Below are 25466 nucleotides of genomic sequence, written 5' to 3' on the forward strand. Positions count from 1 at the left end.
AATGGCCTGAAATGTCACTCCACGGCAGCACTTCATCTAGCGTTTTGCCTTGATTGTTTCAAAAACAAAAACACTACTTCGTGCAACATTTACCCTTTTTATGTAAAAATACTAGTTAAAAGTACATTTTACCGAGTTTCTAAATTTTTAAAATAATATAAAACGCTAGATAATAGCCCGTTCTTCTCACAGTTTTTAGTAAAATAAATTTAAATAAATTTATAATTAAAAAAGATAAAATGGAGCACAGTGAAGTGTTTTAATAAAGCAGAACGCTACCTAATAGTTCGTTCCTCTGATTTTTTAATAAAATATATTTTACTAATTTTTTAATAAAAAGGATAAAACGGTGCACTGAGAAACATTTTGTTTATATGAAAGGTAAAAAGCTTCACGAAACTATGTTTAACAGAATTTTTAATAAAAAATAAAATAATAAAACGCTGCACGAAGAAATGTTTTTCCTAAATTTTTAAGAAAAAAAGTTAAAACGAGAGACGAAAAAACGTTTTGGGTAAAACGCTGAAATAAATTCTGTTTTGTTCATTGAATATCAGATCCTACTCTTCTTTTCCTAGCTACTGGTTTTTTTTATTTGTGCTAAAATACAGAAATACACTACGAAATTTTGCTAAATATTGAAATTAAAGAATACAACTAAATTGAAAATAATAAAACATACGAATACATAAAAATGATCAATGAAAATCTCGCAGTTTAACACAATTTTTTAGCCAACATTAATACTAAACAAAATTTCACTAAACAACTCATTTTTCCCTTTGGATACTTGAAAATCCATTGCATTCTGGTACCTCATGGACTTTCTTCTTCCCTTCTTTTTCTCAACATCTTTGTCATGGATCACGTTTGGAAAGTTAATACCCGCCGGCCAACGCGAATCTCCTTTGCTCGGAATGGGTTCGAAAACACCATTGTAAATCATCGATACATTATCTAATCTATAGTTTTCATCAACCAACGGTTTATGGCTCAACTTCAAATGTGAGCAACATGAAATCACATGAGAACAAGGAATACGATATGTATGTTATTTTCTACACGAACACAAATACTCGTGAATCCCAAAGGTATGCTTATTACCGCTCTTTTGGTCAACTTTCTAAGTGACTACTTTAAACTACAAAAAATTTCGATCATAGACTTTGACACTATGACCCCTAGCACGCACAACTGACCGACTCAACATCTTGTTTGCATGGTTAGTAAACACTCGACCTTTAGATAACTCGATTGCAATTTCCAAATGCCTTTCATCGAAATACTCAACCGTCTTTAAAAATAGTGCTCTAACCAAGAAACTAATCAGGAGCTTTCTAGCTTCAAGGATCACGTTGTTCCAACTTTCCGCATGGTTGGTGGTCATCATTCCAAAACATTTCCCTCCATCATATGCTAAAGACCATTTACTTAATGGTTTATCCTCAAACCATTTTGCCGTCCTAGGCTGCTCAATCAATAATTGTTCCCATATAAAATCAAACTTCTTCTCTTGCACCTGAGAAGCCAACTCAACTAACCTATTTTTGAATCCCTTTCTCCTATGTGCACTCGCAAAATTTGTAGCCAAGTGTCTAATTCAGAATCTATGATGGTTAAGGGGCTCAAACCATCCTGTTTATTTCATAACAGCCATAATCCCAGCATGTCTATCAGAAATGACACAAATCTTATGTCTCCTACCTCCCACAAATCTCCTCAATCTATCCATGAATAACTTAAACCAGTCCTTGTGGGAACGAACTAGAATTAATTCTATATTACTTGCGATCACGTATACCTGCGTGAATATTAGCGCATGTTTTCGTCCTAACAAGTTTTTGGCCCCGCTGCCTGGGACTTGGGGTTAATTTTTAGTTTATATATTTGTCATCAGTGGTCGTTAAAGTTTATTGACTCGGATATTGTTACTTACTTATTTCCTTGTCGTTTTCAGGTACTCTAGCGAGTGTGTATGCATACGCGTTCACGGTCTCGTGAGAGAATACTGGATCAAGCTGAGGAAGAAGTTGTAGTGGCTAAGGAAGTTTTCGAGGAAGTTCTTGTTGAGGAGAAAGTTAAAGAAGAAGCACTTACTTAATTTGCTTAGCAATATGGAGAATCTTTATTGAGGATCTTGCACAAAAGTTCTTAACTAAATTCTTTCACAAAATGGGAGGATCTTGCACAAAAGTTCTTAACTAAATTCTTTCCTATGGCGAAGACTATGGCAATAAGAAACGCACTTTCTTAATTTGCTTAGCAATATGGAGAATCTTTATGTGAGGCTTGTGATCGCTATAAGGAGATGCTTAGGAAGTACCCTCATCATGGGATGCCTGACTGGATGATCATTAACTGCTTCTATAATAGTTTGGGTGCTACATCTAGACTCATTCTTGATGCAGCATCAGGAGGCGCCTTGTGGGCTAAAAGCTATAATAATGCTTATGAATTGATTGAACTGATGGCTGCTAATGAATACACGAATCCCTCTCAGAGACTGACTCAAGGCAAGGTAGCAGGAATTCTAGAGTTAGATGCAGCTACTACTATAGCTGCTCAGCTTAAGGCTTAGAGTATTGATTTTTCAGATAATATAAATAGTGGAACTATATTTTTTATTTCATTTTAATTATTAAAATTTCAGAAAATTCAGAATTTTTCAAGAACAACTTTGGGGGTGAAATCCTTTTCTTCAACTTCAATCGCGATTTTTGATCGATTTAGGGAACTAAATCAGACGTTCTAGTAGTCAAAATCATCCTCTCGACGAGAGCTTTCTATTGATATCAATATCTTGAATTGAGGTATATTATTTATGAAAATCAAATTTTTGGGTGTTCTTATTCTTAAGAATTCATTTTTAATTATTAAGGGATTGTTTGATGATTTGGTTGCTTGATTGATGTTCCTGGGATCCTAAGGATCGATTTGGTATATCAATTCGTTAATTTTGATTAAGATTTCACTAAAACCGAGTTCTTGGTTTTCTTGATTTTTGATATTCGATTTTTATGTTATTGGTTGATTGTTTGTTGCTGTAAAGGATTCAAATAGATTGTAGATGTTACTACCTTTATTTTGGCATTTAAATCGTAATTTTTAGTTTAGATTTGACCGAAGTTGTGTTTTGACCGGAAAAGGATTTAAGGTCGCCGGATTCCATGGCAGCCTTGGTCGGAATCCGGGTTTGGTTAATCGATTAACCTTATCGATGTTGGCTGTGAGTTTCTGAAGAATTCTCGATCGAAAGCAAGGTTGAAAACGGGAGAGGAGGAGTTGTATTGCCAGAAAATCCGACTCGCCGGAGTCCGGCGAACCCGCCAGAAACTGGGTTCGTCCCAGAATCCGGGCGGCGTTCAAGCGTGACCCGGCAGTTTCTTCGTGACCCGAACGGGTCCTTTACAAAACCCGGGATTGATTCCCGAAACCCTAACCCCAATCCCCATTTTCTGTTTCCCCAATTTTAATTTTAAAAACATTTCAAAAATCCTTTTACCTATTTTCTAAAAATCATTTAATAATTATTTTAAATTCTAAAAATTATTTTCTTAATTATTTTAAATTCCTAAAATTATTTTCTTTTATTATTATTTTTTAAAATCTAATTTGATTTAATTATTTATAATTTATTTAGTTAATTATTTTGAATCTAATTAATTGATTAAATCATTTAATCAATTAATTTCATTTATAAATAGTTAAATAAATGTAAATTATTTATAATTAATTCAAATAATTCCTAAAAAAATATTTTTTAAACTTTTAAAAATTATATTTTGGTATTTAAAAATCAATTAATATTATTATTAATTGATTTATTTCCAATTATTTCTTATTTTATTCATAATAAATAAACCGTTCGTCCGTTTAATACGAAACGAACGCGTATAGACTTAGAAAAATGTTACGTTTTCAATAAGAATACTTTTGAGTCCTAATTTCTTTTATATTGCAATGTCATTTGATTTGTGTATCAGTTTTAGTCGGTATTGGATCGGTAAATGCTAATATTGGCTTGATTTTCATTCTGAACGCACTGAAGCATATCTTTTAACGATCTGACTTATATGTTACATGAAATATGTGATTAGGTGTTATATGAATACCATGATTACGTGCTATGTGATATGCATGCCATCTGTTTACAATTTAAAATGCCATGCTTAGTTATAAACGATCGGGTAGATGTCAAGACGTACAGTTACGTCGATTGAGTTGGGTTCTGTTAGTTAAGATAGTCCTTTTATTTATAGAATCGAGTAGCAATGAGTGCAGTCAAGTGTTAGACGGAGATAGTAGCCAGCAGTTATAAGCCAGAGTAATAGTAAGAAGTTATTGAGCATACCGGGCAAATATCCCTACCTTCACTTATTATTCAAGTGATGTTTATTATGAATCCTGTTATGTAAGTATTTATATCTTCACTTATCATTCAAGTGATATTGACTCTGAACTTTATTTTTTCAATTTCCATACTATTATAAGTTCAGAATAGTTAAACGTTTTATATTTCGCCATAAATCACTCTATACAGTGGTACGTTGAATTGAGATTAGCGAATAACTAATTAATCTAGTTATTTCACCATCAGTTGTTGAGATAACTCTGGACCATGTGACATGGGGAGTTGAATAGATAAGGATGTCATTGACACGACTCTTTTAATCAAAAATGTTTTATGAATTGGTTATTGGTTAGCGTAAGAGGCCGAGGCACCGGTCCAGCGTGAGCTATTATACAAAAGTGTAATATCCTGCTAGGCGAGTATATGCCTTTTATGGATATCCGATAGGTACGGTATGGTTGTGGGATATCGTTACCTGTATTTACGGTATGGCTGCGGAATACCGGTGCTGTTTCATGACTGATCATCAGGAACAACATAGTGCATAATCGTTTTTTGTTAAAATGTCGCTTAAACTTTAAAGTTTATATCAGCTTCTGATTTTACTAAGATATTGTTATTGTTGTTCACTTACAAACTTTATACTGCTTGCTGAGCATTTCTTTCGCTCATACTTGTTTATTATTCTAATCTTTCAGCTAAGCCAGAGCAGGCTTGAGTCCCAAGTTTGATCAGAAGTCGAGTGCTTGTAAATAGTTTGGTGTGTTTTCCAGGTAGACAGTTTGGGACGCTTGAATAGTATAAAGGTTTGTAATAAAATTTGAATAAGTTGTAAAACTAATTAAACTTATGGTTTGTAATAACACTTGGTTTATTTTAGTGCCTGTTTAATACTATAACCTGTGATCGATCCAGTTGCATGCAAGGGGTCATCTTTATTATATTATTCCGCTATGATTATTTTATTATGGTTTATTGGCTAGTGACCCCCAAATCTAGACCCCGGATTTGGAGGGCATCACAGTAACTTTCAGAGGTCGCAACAGCCTGTTCCAGCCACCTATCATCCCAACAACTGCAATCATCCTAACTTCAGTTGGAGCAATTCTCAAAATGCGGTTAAACAACCATATCAGGAGTATCCAGCAAAGCAATACAACCCTCCTGGTTTTCAGCAACCGCAATACGCACCGAGGAAACAACTTCAGCTGCATCACTCTAATGAAAAATCTGAATTGAAGGAGTTGAGGCTCATGTGCAAGAGTCAAGCGGTATCTATCAAAACCTTGGAAAATCAAATTTGACAAATTAACAATGCCTTGCTAAATCGTCAACCTGGTACACTCCCTAGTGACACTGAAGTGCCAGAAAAGAGGGAAGCTAAGGAGCAGGTAAAGGCAACTACATTGAGGTCTAGGAAGGTTGCGAATTCCGAACACTCTCAAGTCTCGGATGAAAAAGCTGTGGCTGAAGAAGAAGTGCAGAAGGAAGCTGAAGTGGAACCAAGGAAAAAGCTGTGGCTGAAGAAGAAGTGCAGAAGGAAGCTGAAGTGGAACCAAGGAAGACTACTGTTAAATACACTCCTCCTGAGGGTAATACAGGGGAGAAACAGATCTATCATCCACCTCTTTTTCCTAAGAGGCTGCAAAAGAAAAAGCTGGATAAGCAGTTTGAGAAGTTTCTGGAGGTGTTCAAGAAACTTCATATCAACATACCTTTCGCTGAAGCTCTTGAATAGATGGTTATGCGAAGTTTATGAAAGGTATTATTTTCCGAAAAGTGAAGCTTGATGACTTAGAGACCATTGCTCTCACGGAGGAATGCAGTGTTGTGCTGCAACAGAAGTTACCTCTGAAGGTTAAAGATCCTGGAAGCTTCACTATTCCTTACACCATTGGAAAAGTGTCATTTGACAAATGCTTATATGACTTGGGAGCTAGCATCAATCTGATGCCTTTGTCAATCTTCAAGAAGTTGGACTTACCTGATCCAAAGTCGACTTATATGACCTTGCAGTTAGCCGATCGTGCTAAGACGAATAACAAATTGAGGTTTTTTTAACTATGCTTAACTAAGAGATTATACTAAAGAACATTAACTAAAAGAATAAAGAGAGTTGAATACTATATGACACAAACATGGGATTCTAACTTAATTAAATACTTCATTCAATAGCCTTTTCATTCTTAATCTTAGCATGCAATGGTGATGACACTAATCAGATAACACGAAACTGATAAATGCCAACTTTTGTTATACGAATACCATACTACCAGAGATCCACAAAAGAGATAGAAGCTGAATAGACACCAATTATATTGAGGCCCTATTGTCTATAGTATTTGACAACATAACGGTTTAATGTATAAGTTATCTATCATGACTACATAGGGCAAGTAAGATGGTTAAAATTACCTACGAATCATGCATAACAAATACATTAACCTATGCTAGCATGGCAAGTTCTAAACCCCTCAGTTCACTTTCGCTTCATTAGAGATTAACACGCTATTTTATAAGTTCGCGAAAATTATAAGACAAATAAGCACAACCAATACTTGGATATCATATAATCACCACACACTAAGGCATCGAAATAAATTAACTAAATAAATCAATAAATAAATCTGTTAGAACCCCACGATAACGATTAGCCCATAATCAGACTCATCATCAACGTGGGTTCCAATGAATGCATGGTATAATAAACGTAGTCTTTATACTGAATAAATAATAAACCAAGTGCGTTAAACAAGAGTATAGGTTCACAAAATAAGAAAACTAGCATCCAAAGTTACAACTTAAAATAAAGAATCACAAGAATAAAACTAGATCCTCTTCACCTTGGTTGAATTATGCTCTACGGTCTTCTTACGCCTTCTCCTTAAGCTCTGGTACGTCTTGTTATGAAAAAAAGATCATAAGTTATGTCTATATAGCAGCCCATTCAGAGTAGAAGTCCATCAATTAGAATCACAAGAGAATCTGGATTCTTTTATCCCGACCTGGCGCGTTTGCGTGCTTCAACAGCGCGGGCGCACTGAGTTTCTGCTCTTTGGGAGCGGTCGCGCGCTACTTCAATGTGGGTGCGCCGTCCTTCTGGATAAAATTCAGACTTCTGCTTTTCTTGCTGGTTTGAGTTGGTCTTTTCACGAGCTTCCATCCGTGACACATCCCTAGCACCAATTTAGCACCAAAATAATGCTAAATTTCCTGATTCTTTTATTTATGGAAGAATTGTGAAACACTATAAAAATATATCAAAAACACAAATGACTTGAGTACAAAACACCAATTCAAGCCTTTATAGTGCATTTTAAGTGGACACGGGTGAATTTCAATAGACCCACCTTGTTGAGAAGATGGATCCGGTAACTGTTTATCTGCCTTTTCAGCCATTATATCCTTTTGGGAAGATACATGGGAGGTTATAGTTGTCTCAGTGGGAATACTGCTTTACTTCGTTGGAGACAGTGTTGTGGGTTCTCTCAGAGTACCTTCCTTATTTGTTGCATCGTGTGCAGTTTTTCCCTCTATACTCATAGGATCCTTATACGCCAGGGATTGGGCTAAGAGAGTTTGAGATGTGTTTATGGGCTCTAGAGGGTGGTTATGAATTTGTGGGAAAACAAACTTACTGCCTCCTAATAGTAACCGCTATTGGGCAAGATGTGTGTGAAAGTGACCAAGATTAAATGAATCAATATCAATTAAATCATCAAATGTAGTACTCATAGAAGACTCATTTATAATGTAGTGCTCACAGAAGACTCATTCATACCTGTGAATGCTGGCCTATAGACATTTATCTCTAATTGATTTGGATCAGCTTATCCTTGGTGTTCAGCAGCTTCATGTTGAGAAACCTCTTCTAACTGTTCATCAATTACGAGTTCTTGGTCAACATCCATTGGTTGAGCGTCAGGATTAGGCTGCTGATCTGCTTTATGTCCAGTCTCTCCCTATGCCTCATCCTCATTGGCAGCATCAGGTTCTTGATTATCAGATTCATGATCATCTTCATTGTCAGATCCAGGTTCTTGATTAATGGAGTCAAAGTACTATTGCATGAAGTCTGTAACATGAATGGGGTTGTTAGAATAAGGATTTTGTCTATACAATCTACCCACCATTTTTGAAGACACGACTTGTGAATCTTCCAAATTGTCACTATGAACCAAGGCCTTCTGAGCTTCTGTGAGCTTAGCATTGAGAACAATCTGGAGGAACCTGACATATAAGACGTAATCATGTTGTTGAGCTTGGTTCTCCAGTATCTCTTTTATGAACAGACGTCCAAAATTGATTCGAATGTTCTGAGCAACAGCCACTCCAACAAGCATCATGAAATGTTTTAGTCCTTGAAATCCACCAGTCTTGGGAGACAGACAGAAAGACAGAATGTTGAAGAATAAGTTCCAAGGCTTGGGTAGATAACTTTTGTTAAAATGCTTTGGATATTTGTCATTAGGCATGGTGCTCCTTATGCCCTTGAAGAAGCTAAAGTCTTCATAGTCTCTTGGTAAAGCATCAAAATTATCCTGAAGAAAATGAAGATGTTCATTGAAATCATCCTCAGTGATTAGTATCATTTCATCTTCAATGGGAAACATGAAGCTTAGCTAATCTTCATCTGATGTCCAGAGCTGTGGTGTGAACGAGTCTGAGGAGCTCAATATTTAATTGTACATTAGTAGTTAAAGCATAGTACACAATCGAGTGCTCTTTTAAAAATCGAATCCAATTTTCAAATTAGCCTATATGAGCTGGATTACGATTTATAACCGAGAAATAATTTATTTTAGGTATCGTAATAATATCCGCCATTTTAATTAAAAAATGAGAATAAAATTTTGACCGTAAAAAAAATTTATCATGCACTAAAATTAATAACTTGATACTAAATGTAAAACACAGATTGATGAAGAATAATTATACAATAATAATAACACAGTAACGAGCAAATAAACCAATTAACCAATTTAAACTAAGGAAAACAGTCCCTTATGTTCAGGAAAACCACAAGCTTCGATCTCTAAAATTAACCGGTGAAATCACAGGATTTTACAGTCAAATGAAAGAGTATCTTGTGGGCTACACAAATCTGTAATTTTTAGAAAATTTGGCAGAGTTTTGACACTGGTTTAGTCGATTAAAAAATTTCTCTCCTTTTCGCCCTTACTTGCGATGTGTGTATATTTGTGTGTATATGTAGGAAACTGAATTAGATATGCTTATATAAAATCAAAACCACTCATAAAAACAAAATTGTGTTACTTGCGACTACTGTATGTAACAGTGCGCAAGTAAGTATGCTATACTGTGTAGGCCAAGTCGCAAGTAACTGAGATAATATGTATTGAGTTAGTTACTTGCGATTACAGGGGCTTGTAGGTCGCAAGTAAATGAGATAGGATAAATTGAGTTACTTGCGACTATAGGGGTTTGTAGGTCGCAAGTAAGTTAAGATAGAAATATTTGTTCAACTTACCTGCGACCACAGTACTCCTCGAGGTTATCAAGTCACAAGTAACTTACCCTTAGAACATTCTAAGTAGTTACTTGCGACTAGAATACCTTGGAACAAAGTTAACAACAGAATTTTTTTAAGTATTTACTTGCGACCAGTGTTGCCTTGTGGTTGCAAGTTAATGTACATAGAAGCTAATTTTGTTATTCACAGTTTGATTCATAAGAACACAATAATTATCATTAACTGGTAAAATTATAGTTTCATGGAATAAATTATGCTACTAGTTTTAAATTAATTTTAATGAACCTCTTTAAATATTAAACAATTTAAAGTCCACTAAAATTAGTAAATCACAACTTTGATTTATTAGAATTGAAGCTTTTCTCATTGAATTGATAAAGTCCCAACTAATAAAATCAAATTATGCTGCATTATTTTACTCATAACTTAACCAGTAAAGATTAAATTATTTTCAAATAATTTATCAATATAAGTGTGTTAAAATATTTATCAATTAGATACATACACACAAATATTTGAGATGCGAGAAATAAATAATGACACATAAATTCACATGTCCTTAAAAAATTTACATTAAATAACAAGTGAATTTTTTTAAGACAAATTATAGTTATTGACTTCTAATTTATTAATTAGAGAGATTTAACATCACAAGTTCACTAACCAACTTAGAGAAAGTATTTTCATTAAGTGGTTTTGTGAAGATGTCTGCAATTTGTCCTCTGTGGGTACAAAATTTAATTCCACAGTGCTATTGGTGACATGTTTTTTGATAAAGTGATACCTGGTATCAATATACTTTGTTCTTGAGTGCTGAACTGGGTTGTTTGAGATTGCTATGGCACTTGTATTGTCACAGAATATTGGAATCTTTGATACTAACAGACCATAGTCCTGTAGTTCGTTCCTCATCCACAAGATTTGAGAACAACAGCTACCAGCAGCTATGTATTCAGCTTCAGCAGTTGATGTGGATACTAAGTGCTGCTTCTTGCTATGCCAGGATACCAACCTTCTTCCAAGAAACTGACAACTTCCCGAAGTACTTTTCCGGTCAATCTTACAACCTGCAAAATCTGAATCTGTATAGCCAACTAGGTTAAAACCTATACCTTTAGGGTACCAAATTCTAAGATTTGGAGTCCCCTTAAGATACCTAAATATCCTCTTAAAAGCTATAAGATGGACTCTTTAGGATCAGCTTGAAATCTAGCATATAAGCATGTTGCAACATAATATCTGGCATACTTGCTGTGAGATAAAGTAATGAGCCTATCATACATCTGTAGCATATTATGTCAACTTTCTTACCTATTTTTTCCTGATCAAGCTTAGTGGCAGTTGGCATTGGAGTCCTTTCCAGAGTTGAATCTTCTAATTTGTAGTTCTTGAGAAGTTCTCTAATGTACTTGGATTGACAGATGAGTATACCATCTTTTCTTTGACTCACTTGTAATCCAAGAAAGTAATTCAACTCTCCCATCATCCTCATTTCATACTTACTCTGTATAAGCTTAGAAAATCTCTTGCAAAGATCATCATTAGTAGAGCCAAATATAATGACGTCAACATATACTTGAACTAATATCATATCAGATTTATGCATTTTGTGAAATAGATTTTTATCTATAACACCTCTGGTAAAACCATTTTCAAGTAAAAACTCAGAGAGGGTGTCATACCATGTCCTTTGAGCTTGCTTAAGACCATAGAGAGCTTTAAATAAAAAGTATACAAAGTCATCCAGATTTGGATCTTCAAAACCCGAAGGTTGTTCCACATACACCTCTTCTTCGAGCTCCCTATTCAGGAAATGCACTCTTCACATCCATTTGATAAACTTTGACATCTTAATGTACTGCGAATGCAAACATCCTGATTGCCTCAAGCCTAGCTACTGGTGCATAGGTTTCATCATAATCTATACCATCTTCTTGAGAATAAACTTTAGCTACCAGTCTGGACTTATTTCTCATTACAATGCCATCTTCATCTAACTTGTTTCTGAATACCCACTTAGTGCCTATCACTGACTTGTCCTTTGGTCGGGGTACCAACTTCCATACCTTCTTCCTTTCAAACTGACTGAGTTCCTCTTGCATAGCAGTAACCCAATATGGATGTTCAAGTGCCCCATCCACTTTATTAGGTTCCATTTCTGAGAGAAACCCTGAAAAGTGACATTTATTCTGTGTGGCTTGTCTAGTTCTCACTCATGTGTCAGGATCACCAATGATCAGTTCAAAGGGATGGTCTCTGTTCCAGACACTTTATCGAGGCAGATAAGATTTTGATGTTTTCCCTTGTTCAGCATGATTTTGAGTGTAAACTGTAGATCCTCTTCCTGCTCCCCCTGAGTTCCTGCCACCATGACTTGATGATTCTGATCTTTGAGTAGTAGTTCTTGAAGGGGTTCCTATATGATTATCATAATCATTGTTTCCACCATTACGACCACTTGATTCAGGATCAGCATTACCATGTTCTATAGGTATATCACTAGAAATCTCAGGTTCTTCTATATCCAAAGGATCATCTGATAGATTTTCAAATTCCAGAGATTCAGAATCCTTTTCTTTTTGCAGGCTTGCCAACTTGGTGTCGTTAAATGTTACATTAAGGCTTTCAATCACCTTCTGATCAGTAATCATATATACCCTGTAAGCTTTAGATTCCAGAGAATAGCCAAAAAATATGCTTTCTTTCGCTTTAGCATCAAAATTTCCCAGATGCTCATTTCCTTCCTTCAGCACAAAACATTTAGCACCAAACACATAAAAGTATTTTAGTGTTGGTTTCTTGTCAGCCATAATCTCATAAGGAGTCTTGTCATGATCTTTATTGATCAGGGTATGATTTTGAGTGTAACACGCTGTATTGATAGCTTCAGCCCAAAAGTAGGTAGGAATCCTTGATTCACTTAGCATAGTCCTTGCTGCTTCAACCAAGGTTCGATTCTTCCTTTCTACTACTCCATTTTGTTGTGAAGTTCTTGGGTCTGAGTACTGTCTCGAAATACCTTTCTCTGTAAAAAATTCATTTAGAAATTCATTCTTAAATTCTGTCCCATTGTCTGATATGATCTTTCTGACAGGTAATTTTGCTTCCAACTCAATTTTCTTTATATGATCAACTATCAACTGCGGTGCTTCATCCTTAGATTGCAAGAAAAACACCCATGTGTACTTGGAGTAATCATCTACTATCACTAAAGCATATTTTTTCCTTGATAGTGACATCACATTCACTGGACCAAATAAATCCATGTGAATTAACTCAAGAGGTTCATTTATGCTTATCATTTCCTTGCTTCTGTGTGATGTTTTCTTTGATTTCCCTTTTTCATATGCTTCATAGAGTCCTTCTTGATAGAATTCCATCTGTGGTAGTCCTCTTACCAATTCTCTTTTAACCAGATAGTTCATTGTCTTGAAGTTCAAGTGCAAGAGCTTCTTGTGCCATAGACAACTTTGTTCTGATGAATCTTTGCTATAGAAACATCTCATTACTCCATCACAGGTAGACTTCAAGTCAGCTACGAACATATTACCTTTCCTTACTCCCTGTAAAGCAAGCTCCTCATCTTTTATGTGAGTGATCAAGTATCTTTCTGGTCTAAAATCAACATTGTATTTTTTGTCATAAATTTGACTGATGCTTAAAAGATTATGCTTCAATCCTTCCACAAGAGAGATGTTTTCAATGATGACATTCCTAGTTTCCAAATTGCCATATCCCTTAGTAAATCCTTTGTTGTCATCTCCAAAGGTAACTATAAGGCCAGCTTTCTCAACCACACCTTTGAGCAAGGACTTTTCTCATGTCATGTGCCTAGAGCAACCACTGTCCAGAATCTACATGATATTTTTTGTAACACCCCCAAATCCGGGGTCGGGGATCCGGGTTGTCACGAGTTCCATTTCCCTTAATAACACCCAATCTTAATAATTACTCAACTACTCTGTACTGTGACCCCACAATAAACACACACACCACACGTTATAGTCTCAGAGATGAACATCCAAAAATAACCACAAGTCATTTTATTCCACAATTATATGCCAATACACCTTAAACAGGTTTCTGAATAAATTTACATTTCTTTGCCATTATTACAATTCATAAATATACATAATCTGATACATCAAAAGTTGAAAGCCTAGCCTATTGGTAGTTCCTACCTCAGCTATGGCGGCATCAGTGCTTCTAGAAAACTGCGGAACGTCTCCTAACCTCTTGCGAATCGGGAGCTTGGTCCGGTTCATCTTGTCTATCTGATGTTGTGTGATGAAAGAAGAAAGCAAGGGTGAGCAGCAAGCCCACCAAAATAATATGTATAATGATTAATAGTATATGAGCCTTCTCTTAGTACTCATGAAAGTCTTGGTCAAAAGAAATGAACCAAGTTGATATCTTAATGCGATGAAGTCGCAAAATATTCAGTATATATATATACATATATACTTTTCAAAATATTGGAAGTCCTCTTCCATGCATAATATACACAAAGTCCCAGTGTATAACTGTATAAAAAATATCGTTGCAAGGTGATCTCATATATCTAACCTTGTCTCAATGTTTTTCTGAAAGTCTTTGTCATTCGTAAGATAATCATTTACTAGATATAAGTTTAAAAGATAAAGTTACAAGATACTCCAATATACTTATATCTTTTCTAAATACTACTTGAACTACCACTGTTCAAGTTATAATTAGTTCAAAAGTTCATCACATAGATGAGACTACAAGACCAGATTTGAATAGATTAAATCTTTAAAATATCATCAAAATAAAATGAAGTTACGAGATACTTCATTTGATGCAAACATCATTTTGAAAACTTGACCCTGCCAACACTCAACAATCGCCCAACCGTAGCCTTTCTATCGAAGTGCTCTGGGTAGTGTTGCAGAAATATCCAATTGGATGATGAACTCATTACGGGAGTTTACCGCGCCAGGAAGACCACTTACGATGATCAGTCGTAGTAGTGCAACCCCACCATTTTCTACATGTAGAGGAGAACCTGTCGGATTTACTTGTCAACCGAACACTGAACTCCTAAGGAATGGACCGCCTTAGCGGAACTTCCAGGCCATTTGGGCCAATATAATAAGGCTGGGCCGGCGCTACTCGACCACTTACGCCACTCCTAGTTCAGATGAAATCCATGACTCTGAAATGTAAAGCTCGTCCCCCCTTTCCCCAAGTAGAAACTTGTTGATACGGCTCCACCAAGAAGTCGTATCTAGTTGGAAAGGAAAACTCACCGATATTTCCCAGGCGATGCCTGTTAATGGATTAACTTGTTCCAAGAATTTTACTTCCCGAGTATTGGGTAAGTAATCAAAAACTCTTTTATCAAGACAGCAACCTTGTTGCGAATATAAAACACACCACAGAGCCGGATCCCTCAGGTTTTGAGCGAGTATTTAAATCCCCTTCGAAAGGAGGATCTTAAATATAAAAATGAGTTTTGGGATCCGCTCTAACTTTTAAAAATCATTTTGAAGACTCGCAAAACATTTTTAAGAATGTTTGGAGTGATGCTGATTTAACAAAATAAATCAGTCCCAATATATTAGAAAATATCTGAATATTATTATTTAAATAATATTCCCATAAAGAATAATCTTTATAAAAATAATTGAAGTAGAAGTATTAAAACTTATACTTGAAATGAGTAGCAAATAATCAAAGATATACTTATACGAAAGTAATATCTTTATTTGAATAATCAAAAATAAGTTTGATTATCGACACCTTATTCTTTAATACAATAAAGAATATTATTAAGTAATAAGCGGAGTCATAATACCTCGAATGAATACTATAAATAATATTCATAAAATAAAGGAGTCATACATCCTCAAATGAGTATCCAAGTAATATTCAATAATAATATAAACTGAGTCATAAGCTCTCGAATGAATATTCAAATAATATTCAAATAATAAAATAAACTGAGTCATAAGCCCTCGAATGAATATTCAAATAATATTCAAATAATAAAATAAACTGAGTCATAAGCCCTCGAATGAATATTCAAAATAATATTCAATTAAGTAAAATAAAGGTATCGAATAAACCTTATTCGATCAATAGTTTTAAAAACTATATCCATATATATATATATATATATATATATATATATATATAATATACTCGGGAACATCGACTCCCGGTTTAGAAATATGTTCACCTTTTATCCCCTATACTAAGGGTATACGCAACTACTTGCTTATTTCTAGCATAGGTATTATGCAACTATAAGCATTGAAATCAACATATAGATAACCAGATTATGAAACAGACATGCATATATACCATATCAGCATGCTCCAATATATCGCAAAATTTGCTAATAACAATCATGCAATATCACAAGATAATGCATATACATATATTTACATCACAACAACAGTATAACGGGTAGAAAACTTGCCTGAGCGACTGGGGGTTACGAATGGCTCGGGACGAGTTTGGTAACCTATAAGCAACAAGTAAGTTGGAATTAAACCAAAGTCACTTGTAAATCTATACTCTAACCGACTCAGACTCTAACGCTCGTTTTGCGCTTAACGATTTACTTAAGTCGCTCGAGTACCCTCGGCTCCACCATTTTTAATAATTTACCCATTACGAGTTTTAAGGCGATTCTTTCGCGAGTGTCTTATCAACTGCCTAACACACTCTACATAAATGTTTCATGCTCCAATTAGTCATTTAAGGGCCTTAACCAAGGTTTCAAAGTAAGGCGAGGGGTAAAGGTTCGTTCGCGAAACACCGTTACGTAAAACGGTCGTTTCTCCTAAACCGTACATCGGATTCAAGCAAACCACATATCAAAACGAAGCTTGAAACATAACCTATCTAAGCATGGAAGTGGTTAGTTTATAGAAGTGGGTGTTCGGGTCCAACAGTTAATCACAAAACAGTTTATAGAAAATCGGGCATTACGACGGCTATAACCTAACGATTTCCAAAGTTTAAACTACACCAAATCATCACCAATTCAACAACAATCCAACATCCATCAACATCAAACTAAACCCATTCATCTAAGCACTATTATCATCCAAACAAACCAAACTTAAAACTAAGGGTTCAAGAGTTTATACCTTCCTTGGAGAGTGGGTAGTCACTAACAAGCCTCTAGGAACCTTGATCTATGCTTAATCAACCTTAAGCTTTCATGAAAATCAAGAAAATCAAAGTAAGTTACTATTCACTACTATTCATCATCATCTTTGATGAGTGGATTAGCTATGAAAACCATGGAATCTTGATCTTAAACTCATGGTATAACTAAGTTATGAAATATAGGATCCAAGGAAACAAACCTTGTAATTTTCCATGGCCTAGAACTTGAGTTTTGAAAATCTATTTCTTTATTTCTTGAAAAGGCCGAATGGAAGAAGAAAGAAATGGGGGAGAGATTTTGCTTGCTTGTCTTGCCTTGATATTTGTGCAAAGAATGCATGGTTGTGGTTAATTATTGGCTAAATATCTTGTTTTCACTTGCTTATGTCATTGCTTGCATCACTACTTTGCCACATGTCTCATTCTTGTGGTGTGATGATGTCACCTTGCTTCTAACCACATGTTTTAGCTTATATTAGAAGCTTCCTTCTCATGTTACTTGCATGTGCTTGCCCCTTGGACGTTTATTTGTTTTACGGTTCGCTTAACTCTCTTTCTCGTTGATCGTTTGAGGAATCGTACCCGGGATCTTATTACTTGGGTTCCCTTAACCTTTCTCAATACATTATATTCCTTTTTATAATCCTCTCTTATAATCCTTGAATTTAAATCCCTTTAATCATGTTACCTTATACTCAATTCTTTCGGTATCTGGTGGATTTTCGAGAAAAATCAAAGTGTTCGGAATTGGATTCTGACGATCTTTACATACACTTATTTACTTTATGGAATACTAATACGATCTTAGAATATCCATAACAGAACCCCTACATAGTGTGGCATGAAAAGTTTTCTCATTCAGCAAAAACACTATTCATAAGGGTTTCAAAAATTTCCAAAAATTGGGGTTATTACAGTCTCCCCTCCTTAAAAGGATTCCGTCCCGGAATCAAATAGAAAATGAATAGGGATACTCTCTTAGCATTGCACTTTCTAACTCTCGAGTAAATTTTCCCACATTGTGGTTCTACCACCAAACTCTGACTAGTTTGATAACCCTTCTCCTAAGCACTTGTCCCTTTTCGATCTATAACCCTTCCTGGTTGCTCCATATAGGTTACGTCTGGTTGCATGTCTATGCACTCATATGCCCCTATTTATCTGGCATCCGAATTACATTTTCTTAACATTGATACGTGGAACACGTTATGAACTTGCTACATATTCGGGGGTAGGGCTAGCTCATATGCTATCTTCCCAATATGTCTTAATATATCCAAGGGTCCAACAATTCGTGGACTTAGCTTCCCTTTCTTTCCGAACCTCATCCTTCCTTTCCAAGGGAATACCTATAACAACACTAGGTCCCCTACTTCCTATTCTTTGTCCTTTCGTGTCAAATCAACATACTTCTTATGTCCATCTTGGGCTACTACCAGCCGTCCTCTGATTAAATCTATTAAATCCTTGGTCCTTTGGACCACTGCTGGTCTGAGCATCTTGCGCTCTACAACTTCATTCTAACATAAGGGAGATCGACGTTATCTTCCCTCAAGGATCTCATAAGACGACATCTCAATACCTGACATACGATCTATTGTCGTAAGAAAACTCAATCCGTGTTAAGTGATCATTCCAAATTCTTTCAAGTCTATTGCACAGACTCTCATTATAGCTTTAACATTAGAGCTTTTGCTTCTCAATACCCATTATTTTCCAGTTCGTAATCACTACTACCTTCCGTTCCTAATATTATACTGGTTATACTTTTGCTCGTTAGCGTTCTATAACCTTTTAATAACCATGCCAACCTTAGTATCACGAATGTGTTTCCATTTCGAATACTACCACAACTTTATTACTCCTTTTTCAGCTGTTTCTATTTTCGAAAGCTTGATCCTTCATATAGAAGTAAAAGAATTTATTGAGAGATCACTATGATTATGAACACTTGTTATATCGCATTGTTAGTACAGAAGGTGGCCAGCCTTTAGTACTTGACAAGCAATTAAACAATAGCTGGTATCCTACTAGGCTTCTATCACACAGATAGATAGTCATTCGGCAATACCTCCCCTTTCTGGAAGGGTTGTTCTTCTCAGCTTACATGAAATGAAAAGAAGAGAAAAGAACGAATTGAAGAGAATTGTATATATGAAAAAAATATACTGCCACAAAATATCTGGCTTGGAACCTACCTCTGAACTATAGAGGTTTGTCATAGGAGAACAAATCATATACGTATATAAATCAACATTAAGCATTATAGCCTCGTATTTCCCATGCCTAAATATTTTCGCTATCCCGTCCATCATTCTATGGACCCACACTCTTCCTCGAGCTTATACACAATCACCTTTGAAACTCCCTCGACATCGAAAATCGAATCTGGGATCTCATTCTAGACATCATCATTACTAGAATTCTATGCTTGCACCGCAACCTTCCTCGTATAATAATACGACTCTCTATTGATAAGAAAGAATAATTTTTCACTAGGTAGATACTCTACTTAATTAGTCTATCAATGATAACTTATACACTACCACGACCCGATTAGTGGTACTCAATCTCAACACCCATTCCAATACAACTCTCACGGTTGTAATCAGCTCAATACTCGCAGAATCATTGCTGCCTTACTATGGTCCACCACTGACCTACTGTCGTCATTCATTTTCCATGAAGTCTTAATAGCTAACCATACGGAGTCCATACATGTCGTATCAAATCCTTCTAAGGAGGTAACATAATCACCATTCATGATTCATGGAGTACACTCCTGATCCTGACATACATACATGACATGAAGCATATAAAATTGCAGAAGAGTTTCAATCAAAGCACCGATAGCAGGTTAATACCATCCTTAATCATATGCCTTCAATAGAAGACTTAACTCAAAGGTTTGTTTGGTCCTTTTTGAAACATGGTCCTGGCTTATCTCAAGATAGGACCTTCTAAGATAGATAGCCCGTTCATGGCGATTACACAAATTAAACCTTTACCAACTACTATTACGGTTGGGTATTGCACAGTCATCAGAAGGAATGTCAATCTTTCAAATCATAATACAATCTTCACGGCTTTAACCATTATCATTGTATTCTCCTGGCACGAGCGCCGATAATTATCTTTTTACCTTTAAAGTGTCGGCCACCTCTTTGGCCTTTCCTGATAGTAAAATTTCCTTACAGTCAATGTCATTTTAACCACCTCCAAATAATTTTCTATCTCATTTCAATCGCAGCTTATGTGAAGATGTTTTCTTTAAAGTCTGATGAGTAAAAATAAAAAAATTATCACCATTTTTCCATAAGTTATTGCCTCAGTCTTTAGAGGTTAATCACTGTCACGACTGACTTTTAATCATACTTAGAACATCTTTTATCTTAAGTCCTAATTTCCCTGAATAATTTCGACCATTACTGGTTCGATCCATACCTTCTCGTGGTTTAACACGTGCCTCACTTGGCATCATTATAATTACGTCATATTTCCTTTATCAACATTTCTATTCTTGAGAATTTTGAATATTACCTTTCTCCTTGTAAAACCTCTAAGGTTATCCTTGAATCGTTCCTCCTGTATTCCCTAGATACAGGGCATATCAAGATACCATTTATTAATACCAGAATCATTGTCTATATACTTCTGAAAAAATTTCTCCATTGATTCTTAAAGGTTGTTATTACCTTAATCCTTTCCAATTCATACTGTCAAAACTCATACTATCCCTATTAAGGGTGAAATGCCAACCTTTAGGCATTCCCCTAGGATTCGTTTTAAGTTACCGATGTTCTATCCTTAATTCCACCTTTAAAAAGGTACAAGCATCCTTCCATGGATAAATAAAGTCATATATCCCTGATAGATTATCATATTCATCATTCCCACCTCGATAGTCTATACCTAACTTCATAATAGCATCCTTATTCATATTGAGGTCAATCCATATGGCCTCCAAAAGATAACAACGGTTATCCGCTTGTCTTGCCTAATTTGGTAACGATAACAAGGATGTTCTGGAAGATATTGGTCGTGTTCAACGTGAACTTCTTCTTAATAATTCCTTATTTACTTTTATTGTTTCTCAACAGTCACCTCAATGTTGGGATATCTCTCATACCTGGCGTCTCCCTTTCTGGGTATCAAGCCACCGGTCTTACACTTCACATTCTTGAAGGTCACTTCCTTCATCCAATTTTCCTAATTTCTTACTTCCTTGTCTCCTCAGTCTATCCGCGTCTCATATTTAACCTTCGAACTATCTCAAGTTTTCCTCAAATCCTCCCAACTTACAGGGGATAAAATATATGTATCTCTTATGCCTTCACCCAACAATTTTAACTCATGGTGAATCACCCTCATCCTGACGATTACATACTTTTTCTATTTCTATTGCTACGAGTCTTTAGGGTTTCCTCATACCCAATTCCTTTATCATTCCTCAAACTCTATTGCCTTTATATTCCTTTCCACTTCAGTTTCTTTTTATTTTCCTTTCTCTTATCGTTATTTCATGGACCAACACAACATAAACATTGATTTCAAACATCCCGTCATTCTGGATTCGTGTCCTCAGAACGAATCTTGACAACTTTTACAACTTAGATTCATAATTTATCATACTCGTCTGCCTTTGTTCTAGCTCCAAAGCTTTTACACTATCTCCTTATCTTTGGGAATTACTTTCCCGAAAACAATTGACTGAACTTAAATCAGTTTATTCTAACCTCTGGCTCCGTGCCTTTGTTGGTCTTTCACCAGCGGGTGGTCTCTCTCTTAGGAGGGTAAGTGACAAAACAGTCTTTTGTGGTTCATCAATCATTTAGAATCTCAAATGATTCCTCTATTTCCTTTAGCTAGGCTCTTGCCTCGACTGGGTCAGCTTGTTCCTTGGAACTCTGAGAGCTTAGCGACTTAGAGGTCCTGAAAGAATTTCACACCACATTGTTTCCTCAAGGTGGTGGTTGGGGATAATAGTCTAAGTTCTGTCTAGACAGGTCCATGAATTGCCGTATAGGAGTACCGTCTCGGGTCTCCTTTCCTTACTCGACTTTCTGTTTCCTTAGTATGAAATGTTTCATCCTACTCCCCATAATTGGGGTCATCTTTTAATTTAAAATCCTCATTTTCCACTTCATCATGTTATGGGTTCCTTTTTGTCTTGGTGGCAACCTCCCTGACTATCACGTTCAGGGTTTGCTCTAACTCTTATTCCTCAAACTAGCTTTCATCTAAGATTTCATCTTTAAGCTCTTAAACATTTGGAACCCAAATTCTATGGGAATACCTTATTATTCCCTTATCATCTCTCTCGGTATTAATCTCATATCTATTTGTTGGCTCTCTGCCTTCATTCATCACTTTTACTGGCACAATATGTTCTTTTCCAATAATTCGGGCTGTATTGCTATCTCAAGCAGCTTTTCGGTACCGGCTCCGGTTACCTTCACTACTATTTCCATTTTCTCAAAATCTCTTATAAACTCTCCAAAAGACATTATCATCTTGAGTCTCTCCTTTTTACTAAGGGCATCAGCCACCATATTGGCTTTCCCCGAATGATAAAGAATCTCCCAATCATAATTCTTGATTAGCTCTAACCGCCTCCTCTGGCGTATGTTGAGCTCTTTCTACGTAAAAATGTACTAGAGCACTTATGGCTTAGGTAATTCTCGCACTTCTCTCCATACAAGTAGTGCCTCCAATCTTTAGGGTAAACTATTGCCACGAGCCTAAGCTCATGAGCGGGGATATCGAATTTCATACTACCTTAATTGTCTTGACATGTACGCGATTACCTTACCGTGCTGCATAAGCACGCACCCTAAGCCCTTGTGCGAAGCGTCACTACACTTCACAAAATATCCTTTTCCATCCGGCAACGCCAGCATAGGGGCCATCACCAACCTCTGCTTCAGTTTTTGAAAGCTGTTCTCGCATTTCTCTGTCCATTCGAACTTCTCAGTCTTACGAGTAAGCCGCGTTAAAGGGGCTACTATCTTTACAACTTGAACGAACCTCCGATAGTGACCGGCCAATCCTACCTCTAGTAGTCGACCAAACCATGGTCATCAATTCATCAGTGGTCCTTTATCCAATCCTGTCAGGATCCTCCATGGGATCCTCCTCAACAACTATCCCTTCTAGGACAACATCCTCAACCGCTAATCCTCAATATCAACATCATCCGGTCCTGCATTAGGACACTCTATCGGATCCACAATCCGATCTCCAATTAGTAATAAAATATCATCGCGATGTTGCTCCTCAACCTTAGGGTTCGGAGTCCCGCTACCATATACGATAACGAACTACGCTCCTATCACGATATTTATAAGGGTTCCCATAAGGGTTTTAACTGTCAGTGCTACGTTAGGTAGCCCGACTATGAACTTGGCAAGAGTTCTTATTATCTTAGTTAACTTATTATCTTAACGTCCCATCATCTCTGAGGTTTATAACGCTTAGCTCTGATACCATTTCTGTAACACCCCCAAATCCGGGGTCGGGGATCCGGGTTGTCACGAGTTCCATTTCCCTTAATAACACCCAATCTTAATAATTACTCAACTACTCTGTACTGTGACCCCACAATAAACACACACACCACACGTTATAGTCTCAGAGATGAACATCCAAAAATAACCACAAGTCATTTTATTCCACAATTATATGCCAATACACCTTAAACAGGTTTCTGAATAAATTTACATTTCTTTGCCATTATTACAATTCATAAATATACATAATCTGATACATCAAAAGTTGAAAGCCTAGCCTATTGGTAGTTCCTACCTCAGCTATGGCGGCATCAGTGCTTCTAGAAAACTGCGGAACGTCTCCTAACCTCTTGCGAATCGGGAGCTTGGTCCGGTTCATCTTGTCTATCTGATGTTGTGTAATGAAAGAAGAAAGCAAGGGTGAGCAGCAAGCCCACCAAAATAATATGTATAATGATTAATAGTATATGAGCCTTCTCTTAGTACTCATAAAAGTCTTGGTCAAAAGAAATGAACCAAGTTGATATCTTAATGCGATGAAGTCGCAAAATATTCAGTATATATATATACATATATACTTTTCAAAATATTGGAAGTCCTCTTCCATGCATAATATACACAAAGTCCCAGTGTATAACTGTATAAAAAATATCGTTGCAAGGTGATCTCATATATCTAACCTTGTCTCAATGTTTTTCTGAAAGTCTTTGTCATTCGTAAGATAATCATTTACTAGATATAAGTTTAAAAGATAAATTTACAAGATACTCCAATATACTTATATCTTTTCTAAATACTACTTGAACTACCACCGTTCAAGTTATAATTAGTTCAAAAGTTCATCACATAGATGAGACTACAAGACCAGATTTGAATAGATTAAATCTTTAAAATATCATCAAAATAAAATGAAGTTACGAGATACTTCATTTGATGCAAACATCATTTTGAAAACTTGACCCTGCCAACACTCAACAATCGCCCAACCGTAGCCTTTCTATCGAAGTGCTCTGGGTAGTGTTGCAGAAATATCCAATTGGATGATGAACTCATTACGGGAGTTTACCGCGCCAGGAAGACCACTTACGATGATCAGTCGTAGTAGTGCAACCCCACCATTTTCTACATGTAGAGGAGAACCTGTCGGATTTACTTGTCAACCAAACACTGAACTCCTAAGGAATGGACCGCCTTAGCGGAACTTCCAGGCCATTTGGGCCAATATAATAAGGCTGGGCCGGCGCTACTCGACCACTTACGCCACTCCTAGTTCAGATGAAATCCATGACTCTGAAACGTAAAGCTCGTCCCCCCTTTCCCCAAGTAGAAACTTGTTGATACGGCTCCACCAAGAAGTCGTATCTAGTTGGAAAGGAAAACTCACCGATATTTCCCAGGCGATGCCTGTTAATGGATTAACTTGTTCCAAGAATTTTACTTCCCGAGTATTGGGTAAGTAATCAAAAACTCTTTTATCAAGACAGCAACCTTGTTGCGAATATAAAACACACCACAGAGCCGGATCCCTCAGGTTTTGAGCGAGTATTTAAATCCCCTTCGAAAGGAGGATCTTAAATATAAAAATGGGTTTTGGGATCCGCTCTAACTTTTAAAAATCATTTTGAAGACTCGCAAAACATTTTTAAGAATGTTTGGAGTGATGCTGATTTAACAAAATAAATCAGTCCCAATATATTAGAAAATATCTGAATATTATTATTTAAATAATATTCCCATAAAGAATAATCTTTATAAAAATAATTGAAGTAGAAGTATTAAAACTTATACTTGAAACGAGTAGCAAAAATCAAAGATATACTTATACGAAAGTAATATCTTTATTTGAATAATCAAAAATAAGTTTGATTATCGACACCTTATTCTTTAATACAATAAAGAATATTATTAAGTAATAAGCGGAGTCATAATACCTCGAATGAATACTATAAATAATATTCATAAAATAAAG

At 36.0% G+C, this 25466-nt stretch overlaps 1 non-coding gene across 1 annotated transcript; it reads right to left on the bottom strand.

Annotated features, from left to right (window-relative positions):
• Positions 1–2230: 2230 nt before the first annotated feature.
• LOC141679966 (small nucleolar RNA R71) lies at positions 2231–2337 on the bottom strand. The gene has a single exon (XR_012558218.1). It is a non-coding gene; the product is annotated as a small nucleolar RNA R71 (small nucleolar RNA).
• Between the last annotated feature and the right edge of the window lie 23129 nt (positions 2338–25466).

Source organism: Apium graveolens, chromosome 1 (assembly GCF_009905375.1).
Source record: "Apium graveolens cultivar Ventura chromosome 1, ASM990537v1, whole genome shotgun sequence".
NCBI lineage: Eukaryota > Viridiplantae > Streptophyta > Magnoliopsida > Apiales > Apiaceae > Apium > Apium graveolens.